Consider the following 13,337-nt stretch of genomic DNA (forward strand, 5'->3'; position numbering starts at 1 on the left):
AGGGATTACCTTCCATTTTCAAGCACAATTTAATCAGTGTAGAATAGATACTGTGCAACACAGATTACATGCTATATGATTGGCACACGCGGTCTAACTTGCAACCAACAGGGGTGATCCCTTTGTGTTGCACATGACAACAGGAGTGCTTCTTGAGGAGGATCTGCATCAAAAAATCTAAAAGATAAGGAACCTTCTGCAAAGTGAAGCTACTCTAAAGTTGCTTGCAGTTAAGGTACAAAAGGCTGCACACTCCCCTTGCAGCTGCAGCAGTTTTATTTGTCTGACACTAATGTACGAGCTAGCCCGGAGCAAAACACAGTAACAAAAAACACCTTATCAGTGGGTGCATACCTAAGATGTTCTACATCTTTTCTTTTTCATTTCTTTTTTCTTTTTTTGCTATTTAAACATTACCACCAATCACTGATTTTAAAGCTTGGTTTGAATTAGTGATACTTTCTAACAAATAACTACAGTAGAAGAGGTGCTGCAATTTTTGCCTTGCTACATACTGTTGTGGAATAATGAACATAATGTTGAGGAACCTCAAAGGTCAATGGCTTCATTCACCCCTCATCTTTAAATTACTTAAGTCTGTTAACATAGACACTACGTCTATGCACAAAATTGCATGGCTTTTGAGGCTTCTGATTGTCACACAGTATTTTGATTGTGTATGTGTAACCGTAGTGAATAGATGCATGTTTTTTTTTTATATCTAGTTCAGTCTCAATCGTGCTTGTGTCCGAGTGGATTAGTAATTATTTTAGTAATACCACGAACATTGAATGTGGCGACTTCAGATTATGAATGAATAAATAAATGAGAATTTGGATTTTATTCGTTGTGTTTCTCCAAACTGAAAGTAAACAAAACGTGGTGCCCCTATAAGCGATTGAGGGAATTACGACTTCCTCAAGCGTTGATCAAATTACTAATTCGTCCAAAAGACAACATCAATTATCGCTACAGTGGGGTACACCCTGAAATGGTTGCCAGCCAATCAAGATAAAATTTATGAAAGAAATATTTAATCAACAAGCATAAATTATGTCGAGCTTGTATGGAAGTTACAGAGCTTATGATGATGAGGTTTGCGGAAAAAAAGACCTTGTAAATTTTAGGTCTAAAATATGATATACAATAATATGTAACTGACAAGCTATACATATCCTCATCAGGGAGATCTACTGTAAGATGCATACAGGACTAAGGGTCAAAGTCATACTGGTTATTAACTGACATTAAACTATTCTTAGTTTCCTTCACACTGTGACCTTAAAATGAGAGCTAATTACAATTCTAGGCTTTATAGACATGTTCAGTGACGTCACATAGACTCATTTTAGCAAATGCGGGAAAGATAGATAACGCTTGGCTGCAGCTGACATTTAGCTCTCCATCCTCTAAAACAAGAATAGTGTTTCAAGAGTCAATTCAATAAAAGTCTCTAAAGCCAGGTTTACACCATTTCAACTCTCTTTATCTCTAGAGCACTTTAAACACACACACACACACAAACACAATGAATGTTGTTCCTATTGATCATAAAAAATATAAAAATAATGTAAATATTATTTATTGTTATGATTTGTGTATATCATGCTTAGGTTTGTTGTTTTGGATTTGTGTCCTGTCTTGCTCGTTTTGGTTTTGTTTGCACCTGTACTCTTCATCCTGTTCCCTCTGTTCTGGGCTCCGGTCTCGAGACGGTAGAGGTGGTAGGCAACAGGAGAATGGTGACAAAACTGTCATCTGGGGTAATGCCTCCCACTCCCTGTGCAGGACTGTTTGAGCCATGGAGAGCACCATTAGTGCTAGGCTTCTTCACCCACGCTGTAACAAGGAAAGGTACCGAAAGACCTTCCTACCCGCTGCTGTTAGACTTTACAATCAGCTCTACTCTTGGTAGACCATTGATGTGGTGTGATGTGATGTTTTAAATTTCAAATTTAACAAATGTGATGATGATGCCATCTATGTGCACTACTGTGTTTCTCTGTTTTTATTTAACTATAGGTTACATAAGTATTGTTTGTGATACATATTATTTATATATGATGTGTGATGATGTGTATTGCTGCTGGTAACGCTGTGAATTTATCCACTGTGGGATAATTAAATGTGTATCTTATCTTATCTTATCTTATCTTATCTTATCTTATCACTGCATTGGCCGGTGTCCCTCAAAATTGAATACAAGGTTTCCCTCCTCACCCATGAGTGCATTCACGGTCATGAACCACAATTTCATTCAGAGATATTGTGAGGTCTGGGGGGGAAATGGTCGATAGATGATATATTGTACATTTGTACTTTTTTCTTTTTTTTTTAGGTATAAGGTACATAAACACAAAAAAATTGAAAACATTTGGGCACACGGTCAAAAATTATGGTTTAGTTTTTTTCATTGTTTTTGTTTACTGTTAGTTGGATAAAACCCCTTGCAACATTGACAATGACAGATCTTATTTTAGTACAAAACTTGCTGATTATTCAGGAAAACATGGAGGAGGGTTTGAAGCTATCCGATCAGAACATTTACCGTTTACGCTTACCGGACGACTGAATCATTTCACCAAAATACAGTCATCGGATGTGTTATTTGTTATATATGTTTATATATATTTTCGAAGCCTTTTTGATTCCAGCAAATTTATTTCGTTTATTTGCATTAATCAGAAACCATAAAGTAACTCTCACTTGTCAAATAGGTTGGTGACCCTGCTTTAGGCCTTTTCACTAATATATCCCCATATCCTCACAGATGCTGGCTTTTGAACATCATGCTGATATTTGAAATGGCCCTTTTCTTTTTTGACTTGAAGGACACGACGTCCATGATTTTCAAAAGCAACTTGAAATGTGGATTCTTCAGACCAGAGCAAACTTTTCCACTTCGCGTCAGTCCTTAACAGATACAGCGTTTTTGGGTGTTGTTGATCTATGACGTTCATTTTGCATGGTAAAGTTTTAACTTGTATTTGTAGATAATGAGATGAAACTGTTATAACTGACAATGGTTTTCTAAAGTGTTCCTGAGCCTTCATGACAATATTCTTGAAACAATGATGCTGGTTTTTAATGCATTTCTGCCTGAGGGATCAATGGTCACAGGGTTGTTGGTTTTCTGCCTTGCCGCTTAAGTGCAGAGATTTTCTCCAGATTCTTTGAATCTTTTGAGGGTATTATTAACCATAGATGATGAAATCTTTGAAAGTTGTGAGTGTTTTAAAGAAAAGTCATCACATTATGGCATTTGCATGTACAGTGTATATCTTTATTTGTTTCACAAAGACAAGTTACACAACTTGTAATTGTGGACCGTTATTCTCTCTAAAATATGCATGGAGGGGAAAAAAATACATCAATCACCATGCTCGTAGTCGGTTGGCATGTGTGTTGTGATGATTACGTCTGCTGGAGCAGCTTGGGGAATGTATACTGTTTGAGCTGATGCTGCCAAGATCGATTCTCAAAATTACATGATACTTTTAATACTTCAGTCATTCGAGGTACTGCATTTGCAGAATCGTACTACAAAGGAAAGCAGTATCAATTAGCAGACGCCCATTAGCAGCATAGCAGCATCTTTGTGCAGCAAACAAAAGTTAATACAATGGTTATAAATTGACGAATATTGTTGGTCATCTCTTAGAAGCAGACGAAATACATATGTGGCAGCCCGCCACAGATAAATGCAGCCCTGCAGCTACTGTGCCACACCATGATGCTGGTGTTGAAGACACCCTTCACATCACATCTGTTGAAGCTCCTCAAGACACAGCTCCCCAGTCCGGCATGTTACAGCTTCCAGTTGAAATAGAGAGGTAAGGTCCTCAGAAAAATCGACCCCAAGATACTGGAGCTGGAGACCATGTCCTCTGCTACTATATTATATTTTCCTACTGCTCTGTTACTGTAACTTATCAGAATTGAGCTATACAGGTATTCATTAACATGTTGTATAAACTATGACAGCTGTACCATCTATTTGAACAGTAATGTAGGGTGGCAAACCTTTGAAAGAACAAATTCACCTGCTATTTCCCAGACAAGATTCAAAATTATTTCCCGATTCGTAGTGGTGCAACGGATCATCATTGATCTGTGATCTGAATCCGTGATCCAATCCGTGACTTTTGTGATCCGTTGCACCACAACCGATTAGATGTTCTCTTGGAAAACAAATCATCTGACATGTCATGTTAATCATAATTGCAGTTGCTCATCCTTATCATGATCGTCATCATCATCATCATGAACACAGGCACACACACGCACTTCTATTTTTAGCCGCGGATAGTGAGGTTTGCTTGTCTTAACACGTACCTTGGCAAGTATAGGTGGATGAGCAAGCTAGATCACCATCAAGCAAAGGTGAGTGTGCTCTACCATTATTAACACTGAGTTCACAGGCTTAGCGCAGCAGTGTAGGGGGTTTTGTGGAAAAAATTTAGACTCTGTTTGGAGGCCTTTTTTACGACGAATTTGTTGGAATTTAGATGTTTCTGGGGTTGGTGAAAGACTCTGGTTGGTAAACCGGTGGGTAGTAGGTAATGTCTGGTCGGTGCTGGATCTGACTTTCCTTTCTTTTCTTTGATCCTTCTTCGGGTCTCCTGACAACCTCGGGTTTTTGGATTCTGAAGTATTAGGTTTAGGTGAACGGTATGGGATTTTTAATAGGTTTTAGGTGAACTAATGAATACACACTCACATGCACGCACACATGCACACATGCACACACACACATACACACGCACATGCACATAATCACCCACATACAAAATAAAAATTAATTTAAAAAAATAAAAAAAAGAGAGCAATGATGATGACATGTCAAATCGGTAAAATTACCGCATGAACAATATTGAGCTCTCCAGAAAAATAAAAAAAATTAATTAAAATACGAATTAAAATGAAAACTGAGTTCACAGGCTTAGCACAGCAGTGGGTTTTTTTGTGGAGATCTGCTCTTTTCTGTACACTACCATGCTTTATTATCTCTTTTGACAGCACCATGCCTACTGTGATTCTGCGTAAAATCTACTAATCACTCCTGAGGCTGACAGCAATGTTTTTACCAGTCAACTCTGTGAGAAAGTGGATGAAGAGATATGATAGCAATTATTTTTCAGTGTCTCCATCCATTCAACCATCCTCAAAATTTTTTGACTCTGGGCAAGGGTTATTATGCACCAACAATCAAATCTTAAACTATGACATTACACTAAAGTATAAAATTTTAGGAGATTACATGGTGGGTTATTACTTGTAATAACAAACCTGGCCAAATATTAATCTACCGATACGTAATATGTTAAACAGTTTTTTGTTTAATGTTCTTAGTCTATAAGTATTAGTTTGGTTTTGTTGAACATATAAACATACCGGTAAACACATTACAAATATAAAATACAAGTTGAAGTAAAAAAAACATTTTTAAAAAAAGGAAGAAAGAAAGAAAATAATTAATCAATCGTATCATAATTTACATGTTCAAAAGGAGTAGAAGAAGTACAAAAAATTATCTAGTCCTACTCCCTAATACTTATATCATGTTAATATACTAATAAGTTGTTCTTATTTACTAACAAAAGAATTAAAGAATAGAAAATAAACAAAACATGTTTATATTGGTATGTTGTAAGCCCTTATCCATTACATATAGGCAAAAGAGAGCGAGAGAGAGAGAGAGAGAGAGAGACAGAGACAGACAGAGACAGAGACAGACAGAGACAGAGACAGAGACAGACCAACTCAGTGGCTTAGTGGTAGAGTCTCCGCCCTGAGACTGGGAGGTCATGGGTTCTATCACTGGCCAGGCCATACCAAAGACCATAAAAATGCATTAAGGGTTGGAATTGGGGGGTTAGATCACCAAATGATCCCCGAGCGCAAGCCCCTAGCTGCTCGGCGCTTCCTCAGTGGATGAGTCAAATACGGAGAACGAATTTCATCCCACTTAGATAGACGTGACAATCAGTGGTACTTTACTTTACTTTAAGTAAAGCTCTCCATATACAATACAATAAATTCACAAATATTAATTGTTGGATATATGTGAGCCCATACAGGCACATGAGTATATACACATATAAACATACATGCCCGTACAAATGTATTTACATTTATACCTGATTTACATATTTTTGTATCATTATCTTTTTAAACCTCTTTTTAAATGCATTAATTGATTCACATTTTTTCAGTCCAGTTTCATAATTGTTCCACAGATTAACCCCTTTAACAGAAACACGCATTTGCTTTATGTTTGTTCTTATTGGGGGGTTTTCAAGTCACTGTTGCCCCTTAACTCATACCAACAGCCCTCTTTGATTTTGAATAACTTCTGAATACTGTGGCAAAGCTGATTATTGTACATACATTTTACATTATTTGAGATGTTTTAAATTTGTCGAGGTCATAGAATTTGAGAGATTTAATTTAATGAATAATGGATTTGTTGGTTCTATATACTGTGAGTATGTACTGTGTATGTACAGATCATTTTGATTGATCTCAATGTTAAATCGGCTGGACTAAGATTTGTAAACAGTTACTGAATTACTGTATTCAAGTACCTCAAGTGGTATGAGATTCAAACATATTTTTCTGTCAAACATAGAGCAAGCACAATTATATATATGTACTATGAATTATTTTACATTAAGCGTTCCATGGAGGTTGTGTTGCACTTTTTATTTAGTTTATTGCCCTATGGTATTAGGGGAAAGATATGTGGAGCTAGTGGAGACAGACAAGCAACTGCTGTTAACAATTTCACATCTCATTAAGACATTGACAGATGCTTCAAATATTAGTTTTGAATTCTGCCCATGCAACCTCCCATACAGTGCAGTAGTTATTGTTCATATTTAAAACACATCACAAAGAGCAGCCCGCAGGCCTGAACAGAAGTAACTCATATTTTCTTTAAAACTTGATGGTTTTGTCAAGTAAAATGTGGCATATGGCTGTCTGCCCTCATCCCTCATGCCAGCCCTCTGCCAGGACTTCTCTTTGTCTTTCTATGTGTGTTTGCATGAGTGGAAACTACAACCTCGACTGGAAAATTTGAGCTTTGCAGCTGCCAAAAGTCATGTTCTTCATATTGCTTTCATGAAAAAGTTTAAAAGTGAGTAGGAAGGGATTTTATAAAAAAGTATTTCCTTCCTCACTTCCAGGCTTACTTTTTTCTAGTTTATAGAAGGGAACACTGTAAAATATTTTACTATAACTATATAAACAAATGAATGAACATAGGACCAAATAACAAATGCAATGTTTTTTGTTGTCAATACAGTATACAGTAAATATATATTCTGATGTGCATTGTAGGGTTAGAATTAGGTTAGGGTTAAATAATATACACCTTTATTTATCCCACAGTGGAGAAATTCACAGTGTTACCAGCAGCAATACATATAATTGAGTTTAAAAAAAAAAGCACACACTTTAATATAAGGGGCCCATATCGTGCAAAATCAGTTGTTTTTTTTGCTTTAAACCATATTAAAATGCAAATTTCTCTCTAAAAACACCGCCAACGTGTTGTTTTCCTCCATTCACCCACCTCAGAGCATTCCTGCTCATTCTTGCTCTCTAAGCACCAGCCCCTCCCAACCCAAGAAAACAACTTATCTACATGGATAAGTGAGGACACAAACCGTACTGCCCCTGCAGACTAAACATATGTTCTTTGACGTCACACACCGTAAACATGTGTAGTTTCCTACTTTGTGTGTGTGTGTGTGTGTGTGTGTGTGTGTGTGCGTGTGTGTGTGTGTGTGTGTGTGTGTGTGTGTGTGTGTGTGTGTGTGCGTGCGACTGTGCATCCGTGCGTGCGTGTGTTTGTGTGTGTGTGTGTGAGGACGCACTTGCGTGCGTAAGTGTGCGCGCGTTTGTGTGAAGATACTTCCACAAATATTGCTTTCTAGCGATGTATGTCTGTCTAGCTGTCTACTTGTGAGGTGATCAGCTTTCCTCATGTAACTAGGCAATTGTTTCTCATGGCCTTCAATCAATCAGTTCATCCATCCGCACTCATCCACCCACACTCATCCATCCAGCGTTGTCTTTCTATAAATATACAGTATAAAAATGTGCATTTCAATGGGTGTCCGTTTTGCACTGATTTTCGCTATTTGCAGTACTATTCCGTGCAAACAAAGGGGTCCACTGTATACAAATATATATTGTAGTGATATTTATTTTTATGTTGTCCTCATTAACATGTCTGGAATTGGATTAATCCAAAAGTAATAAATATTAATCAAGTTGCACTGGTCACATTCATCCTCAAACGCGCTTATCACCCAACCAGCCCTATTTTTCTTAACTTTGCCATCTGGAAGATGATTTAGATCTATAAACACACACACCAGACGCTCCTTGAACAGATTGTATACCAAACTAAACATTGAAAGAAACACAAATCATAAGACTGTATTAATGTCAGCCTCATTAATGACGAAATGATCAAGACTCCAGAGGACTTGTGCAGGGCTTTGTGGAATGGTGCTAGCAAAATTACTACTACTCTATCAACACTGTAAAACTGTCACTCTCTGCTTACACTGTTGAAAATCCACGCATTGAGAAGGTCTGAACTACAAGTACCTGGGTTTCCACATAAACAAACTGAATTGCAGCGACAACACAGACACTTTCTACAGAAAAGATCAGAGCAGACTCATCCTGCTTGAGGTCCTTTGCTGTTCAAGAGACATTTCTGAAGACTTTTATGACTCAGTGTGGTGGACAAAGCGGTCAGTTGGGCGGACGACATATCTGCTCTGGGCAAAAGGAGGCTGGACAAAGAGGTAAAGAGTTCAGCTCTCTCCTGTCATCCACACTGGTCAACTCTGACCACCCCTACGGAACACTCCAACAGCACCCCACAGCTCCTTCCAGGTTTGATTTTAACACCCACACTGCGTGAAGGAAAGATTCCGCTGCTCCTTCCTTCCTGCATTTAAAGGAGTATAAAAACCAGAACATGTCTATGCATGGACAATAGTTTGATAAATCAACTTTACTGGAAACGAAACATAAAAGATCTTTTCATATTAAGAGCTATCTAATTTTTAACATAAAGTAACTTGCAGTCTTCTGCACATTTTTAAAATGGTAAAATACAACTTGACGCCAGACCCCACAAATATATGCATTATTATTTAATTTATTACTGCTAAATTGTGTTATAGTGACCCCTTTGAATGACGTTGAATGTTTTTCTTTTGTTAAGTTTTTGAATGCGCATTGATTGTAAAGTGACACCGCTTTACTGCAAGCCTGAAGCCAGAGCTGCGAGCGAGCCAAGAAAGAACACGACTCTGTGTTACACTTACGAGTTATTTTCTGGAGATGCTGAATAAAATATGCCTCACATCTAAAGATCAAGTGGCTTGGGGTCACTCCAACTGACAAGACGGCGTCCATTCGGCTCTTGGCTCTCACACTGTTTGAGAGTGCCACGGACATCTCTTGAAAATGAGAAATGCTTGGTCGAAAACCGAAACACCGAAAAAAAATTATGCCAATTTTGTATTGTTATTGCATTTATTATAATTAATAATATTATTTTAAAATATTTAGGCCTATTTAGCACGGGCATTTTAACAAAAGCACCATATAAATTGAAATGCGTCCACACCACAGACATCAGAGACATGTTGGCAAATGGTACATTAAACACCAAATGTGGGGTGAGCAACTGAGCGTTTTCTGGCGGTGCGATTGCACTTTATAGTTAATGTACAGTACTTCGCACCGGCGGGCACGGATGCGTGCGGTGCGGATGATGCATTTGTAGACTATTTGTAGCGGGACACTGTGCGGCGCACTTAAAATCGGGACATTCATATATTGACCAACATTTAAAAATAAATACATTTCTTCGCACAAGCCAATTGGCTTTGGAAATGGAGTGCAAAGTCACACACGGAGACCTGTACAGATCTGTAGTCACCCGGAGATAGTGATAAGTGTTTACTTGTTTAAAACTGTTGATAGCAATAGTGCTAACATTAGCTAAAGTATTTAGCACGGCCACTAAAATGCAAGTGAAAAAGTGGAAGCACTCGAGGGTCTCATTAAAGAAAAAAATGAAGGTGCTGCAGGTGATGTGCATATTGCATGGGCCAACATCGCAACCCTATTCTTAACTTATTAGCACCCAAAAACATAAATATGTTCCATTTTAAATGTTTTAAGTGTCCCAAAGACGTATTTATACTTTTTTTTAAAATGTTTTTTTAATGCTACAACATATAAAAGAACTACAGAGAATGGTTGAAGCAATGGTAGTTATTACAAAAAACGGCCATCAGGTGGCAGCAGAGTATAAGAGATCAGCCAGGGCTATGTTGCAACAAGCTCTTTTTCCCAGTGTTTTCAACAGGTTTGTGAATAATGATGAAACTTAGCTCTATTCTCATCCTAATTGCTGCAAAACGGAAACAGATACAAATATACTTTTTTTCCTGATGAAAGAAGAGACTCTAATCTTTCTTTTGGTAGGATCCATATTTTTATAGCAGTAGAACAGAATATTCTGCAGACTTTGCAAAATCAGTCAAAATCCAGTAGAACAGCCAGGAGCGAAGGGGGTTGCTTCAGTGAAAATGTCTGGGAGTGAATGAGTTAAATATCACAATAATATCGATATCGCTATATTCCACAACTATATCGCATATTGCATGTTTTTCCAATATCGTGCAGCGCTCATGTAAATGCAGTATATTATTGAATTGAAAAAGATAGAAATGTCTCATCCAAGAACTGCTTCCATATTACAGTACCATGTCCTTTTATTCCAAATGGACCATTTGCAAGTTTTAGTGCAATCCTAGTCATTTTTAATAAGGTGCCTTTCCACTGTGTAGTAGGCCCACTCATTGGCTCTGTTCTAGTGATGTTTTCCATTTTAAAATAGTATAGCGGGAAACTGCAAATTGACTGCCAAATTGAAATCACCAGTTGGAACTATACACGCTAACACACAAAAACTAAAAAGAGTAAATGTATGTATTTACTTCCCAACATGTGGCTGTTGAACACACATTTTATTCCAGAGGAGACCAATGGCACAATGACACTTGCTGCTGCAGCAGAGGGCTGACTGAGAAGGAACATGCTTGGCTACAGCATGTAGGACCAAGACACACAACTGGGGAAGCTTATTGTTGGCACGGGTGCTCATTTTTGTCATTTCTCACTGTGTAGCCACAAAAGTTAGAATGAATCTTTAATGACAAATCTGACCTAAAAAAGAGTAACCAGCTGTGGTTTCCGTCACTTGTGTAGTATCACATTGCCATGCTTGGAGAAAGAGATAAAACTGTATGAAAATTTCTTTACATGTGTATTATCATGCTAAAAGATCGTAACAATAATACAATGTTATCTGGAGGGGCGGGACATTTCCCGGTGGGCCGCCCTATATTTCAGGCTACGAATCTGCGGTGAGGAGCCAACACATTTGTTTCGAAATTGCTCGTTTTAAAATCCGCCCGTAAATAAAGAGTATCCACGTTACGTCTCATTGTCAATCAACTGTAACTACATCTACAACTCATTACAGGCCAGTATAATATATTACAGGTCAATATATATGCATATATATATATATATATATATATATATATATATATATATATATATATATATATATATATATATGCATATATATATATAGAATATAATATATATACATATATATATAATATAATATTCAATATCAAAAGTAGCAAAACTTTAATCCACAAATTGAAATAATAACCATATAATTATATTAAACATTGTCTGTACAAAGATAAACATAATAGAGGCAAAACACAATCACAAGTGTTAGTCGTAAAAGCAACAAAGCATGATGGGAAAGCCTCCTACAATTACAGTTGCTTTCCAAGTTTGCATCAGTCAGCTCAGTATTGTGCACCAGAAGTTGTGAGAACACATTCCAAAATAAGAGTACTAACAGCAAGTACAGTGTTAGCTGCCCTAATCTTGGTGATTTAACTTCATTTAGTAAATGTGTCTTGTGACTGTAAAATGTCTTATTTCTTTTAAAGTACATTTGTTTATTGGTTTCTTTTTGTCCTTTTGACCTATTTTATGTTCACAAACTTATTCAAATAAACACTGATATTGCTCTTGTAAGAGCATTCAATTGTAAATTACATTTTTGATCAATATGAATATCGTTGGAGGGAATGCCCATCTATTTTACTTTGATACTTTACTTGAAAACTTCATTTTATATGGCAGTGTTATTTATTCTCTATATGACATTCTTTCTTTTGTATAAGGGAAGCTTTTTTTTCTTGATTCAATATTACTTTATTTTTTGTAGACTACTAGACTCTGTTGACTGATCTGTTTGCTTTAACCCCATGTGGTATTTTATTTACTGTCATTGTTTTTTTACATACCACTTTTTTTGTTTTATCTTCTTCAAACATTAAGAAGAGTAGGAAACGTGGGCTAAAATGGCGGGGAAGATAATTCCCGAAAACAAGAAGACTGAAGCCCTTCATTTGCTTGATTGCCAAGAAGAGAAAATAACACTTACTTTATACTTGTGGGGTGCACTGCAGACTGCACTTGTTACCTATGGTGTCAGCCAGCCACTGGGTACTGCATACACAACAGTACAGTAGACCAATAAATCAAAAGCATTTCAATTTATTTATTTATTTATTTATTAGTATATGGCTTATATTTCTAAATAGAATACGGGAATACCGTGCTAGGCACAAGCGAAACATTCTGTGCACTATACAGTGGTAATTTTAGTTAAATCACGCTTGCACTTGCACGCACGGTGAGTGTCAAACCTACCTTCGTCAAACTTAGCATGACAGTGCGTTCAACAATTCACTACCCAGTTAATGACACCGAAGCTACCACCAGACAGCAGACAGCAGACAGCGAGAACCGCATTTTTAGAGCCGAGGAGCGTGAAACGCACACGCACGCACGCACACACACCCACACACCCACACACACACACACACACACACACACACACACACACACACACACACACACACACACAGATATCACACTTGTGGCTCCAAGCGGACGTATGACACAATTGGTTATATGCAGGATGTGTTAAAGAGTAACATTCATTGGATACAAACCATCATAACGACAAGGGTTAAAGAGGGGTACATTCTTACCGAAAAGTGGCAAATAACCTGTGCCGGATCTCTGAACCTGACAGTTCGAAGCCGTGAAGTGATGGAGCAGATGTGCAATTGCTGGTGCCGGTACCGGAGCGAAGAGACACTGTCATTTCCCGACCAGGGAGCACAGAAGCGCGC

General features: G+C 37.5%; 1 protein-coding gene across 5 annotated transcripts in view; it reads right to left on the minus strand.

Annotated features, from left to right (window-relative positions):
• Positions 1-13,337, minus strand: part of cemip (cell migration inducing hyaluronidase 1) — a 203,186-nt gene extending 189,849 nt beyond the window's left edge. For 3 of the 5 annotated variants that reach the window (XM_077563841.1, XM_077563842.1, XM_077563838.1), the window contains exons 1-2: positions 13,194-13,337; positions 12,581-12,645 (exon numbers count right to left, since the gene is read on the minus strand). The gene's annotated coding sequence lies outside the window, so the exon portion shown is untranslated. Of the gene's footprint in view, positions 1-12,580; positions 12,646-12,849; positions 13,028-13,193 lie in introns of those variants that run through there. The other 2 variants (XM_077563839.1, XM_077563840.1) reach the window with 2 other exon arrangements.

This window comes from Vanacampus margaritifer, chromosome 4 (assembly GCF_051991255.1).
Source record: "Vanacampus margaritifer isolate UIUO_Vmar chromosome 4, RoL_Vmar_1.0, whole genome shotgun sequence".
NCBI lineage: Eukaryota > Metazoa > Chordata > Actinopteri > Syngnathiformes > Syngnathidae > Vanacampus > Vanacampus margaritifer.